The 2,500-nt window shown below is 35.8% G+C and overlaps 1 pseudogene; it reads right to left on the bottom strand.

The window, feature by feature from the left end:
- Positions 1–2,500, bottom strand: part of LOC137460568 (28S ribosomal RNA) — an 8,452-nt pseudogene that overhangs the window by 2,002 nt on the left and 3,950 nt on the right.

The raw sequence follows: 2,500 nt of genomic DNA, 5'->3' as shown, positions 1-2,500 counted from the left end.
ATATGAGCAATTGATTCATTATCAGCTTGACAGTGACGGCATTTTGTATTTTGATCTTGTTGTCTACCTCTTGCTAAAAATTCTCTAGTTTGGTATACATTCGCTCTCAATTGTAAAGCTGTTATTAATTTTCTATGGGGAATATTTTTATAATTTGCAATCCAATTATTACTAATAGAATCGTTTTCAAAATTTGTAATTCCTATACCCTGACACATCAATGCTGTCCATTTTCTAAATTCAATTTTCCTCCAATCACAAGGTTTAGGAAAAACTTTCTTTGAAGCAGGTTTTTCCCATTCTGATAATTCCTCACTTCCTCCATATTCAATTACCATTATTGTCTGAGGATTGTATATTGATGGTATTTTATCTTTATCTCCTCCTGCTGATATCCACAATTTTTCATAATCTTTATCAATATTATTACTTTTAACCACAATCTTGACTATGTCATCTGATGAATTTGCCAATCTATGCAATCGTCTAGCTTGAATACTTGGGATTAACCCAGCCAATCGGGTTAATCCTAAACCGCCATCTTTTGAACTGGAATACAAGATGCCATCACAGGTACAAGGTGGGAGATGTAACCATTTTTTTACCCTATTTCGAATCATTAAATCCATTTCTTCCAAATTAGTAGATTTTACATTCGCCTGGTCTGCTAAGTAGATCAGTCTAGACACCGTGTATACTTTTAATATATCCAATTTTTGAAATGGTTTCAAAGGGGCTCTTTCTATACGATTGAGCCAAATTTCTAACTTTTTCTGTAATTCAGGCTTAGCTATCCCCACCCAAGGGTCAATTTGAAGGCCAAGATATTTCTCTGACTGGCCAGGGTGGATCATATTTAAAGGAGTACCACTTACAAGCCATGGAAGACAATCATTGATGGTATATGAATCTTTAGTTGGTTGTACAAGAAAACCATGGCATTTTTCACCTTGAGTTTTTAATCCAGTTAAATCACAAAATGCTTCCAAAATTTTAATATTCTTCTCCATTCCTTCGTGAGAGCTACTTAGCAACACCAGATCGTCTGCAAAAGCCAAAGTAGTTATTTTACCCTTCTCATATGAAAATCCCTCCCCACACTCTTCCAATTTGCATAACAAAGGATCAATACATAAATTAAATAGAATTGGTGACATGGGGTCGCCCTGTTTCACACCAGTTTTTATCCCTATTGCTTCCGTCTCCCCTTCCTTAGTTTTAATTGTAGTGTAAATGTTCTCATAAAAGTCCTTAATTAAACTTATTATATGATCGTCCAAACCCTTCTGTTTCAACACTTCTAAAATATGAGTATGACTTACAGAATCAAAAGCTTTAGCCAAATCAACAAAAACAACTCCAAGGGATTTCTTTTGATTTTTTGCACTCCTAATTAATAATTGTAGTAATTTTAAATTTTCCGCACATCCTGAAGATCTAATAAAACCTCTTTGTCTAGGATTAATAGGACACGCCTTTGCCAACCTCGCAGTTAAGATTCTAGAGTAGAGCCTCAGAATGATGGAACCAATAGTAATTGGCCGCCAGTTGTTAATGTCATTTTGGCGTTCGGGCGCTGATGACTTTGGTATTAAAATTGTTCGACATTCTCTCATCACATCCGGAATCTTACCAGTCAATAGCCACAAATTAAACAGTTCTTTAATCTCTTCACAATTTGGGTCCATTTTAAGTAAGGCCTTCAGGTTAATCCCATCAGGACCAGGTGCTGATTTCTTATTCATTTCCTTGATATTCTTACGGATCTCTTTCTCTGTAATCATTTCTTTAAAAGCCGAATTAATTGCCCGTCCTATAGATTGAAATGCTCCAAGTCCTTGAAATATGTTCTGAGACTCCCACCTAGATCTAAAGGTGTTACTAATTTCTTCCAAGGGAATGGTACATTGTGCAGAGTCTTTCTCGTCCAAAATGATGTTAGCCAGCTTTTCTCGATCTAGTCGAAAAAGGCGTTGAAAACGGAGAAATTCTCCACGCTTTTTAGCTCTTCTTTTCATCCATTCCTTCTTTGTTTTCTTTTGCTGCGGGTTGCATTGGCTCTTCTTTAGTGTTTTGCGCTCAACTATTTTGTCAAACAAATACAAATATTCGTCCTTTACTACTTCATTAAGTATTTTTAATGGGTCTTTTTCACCTTCTATTATTTCTTTATACGTGTTTTTAAGAATAGGCAGCTTCCCCGATGCAATTTTTTCTCTAATAGTCTTTTTATAGTGGGTTAACAACTCCCCCTCCCCCGATGACGGGATCTCAATCTCCTCCTTTAATTTCTTAATTTCCTCTGGTGTTTTCTCTTCTTCCGGCATCAAAGTTCCTTTTAACTGTCTTCTTTTATCACTAATCTGTTTTGCTGTCTTAGTTGTCAATTTCTCAGCGATCAATTTGTTAATATTTCTCCTCCCTTCAAATTCTTGACATAGTTTTTGTAGAATTTCCGTCTCCTCTTCAGACCAAATTTGCTTATGTGCACCTCGTTTGG

This window comes from Melanerpes formicivorus, unplaced genomic scaffold (genome assembly GCF_026170545.1).
Source record: "Melanerpes formicivorus ecotype bairdi unplaced genomic scaffold, bMelFor1.0.p_v2 SCAF_655, whole genome shotgun sequence".
Taxonomy (NCBI): domain Eukaryota; kingdom Metazoa; phylum Chordata; class Aves; order Piciformes; family Picidae; genus Melanerpes; species Melanerpes formicivorus.
This window is presented reverse-complemented; position numbering and strand designations above follow the sequence as displayed.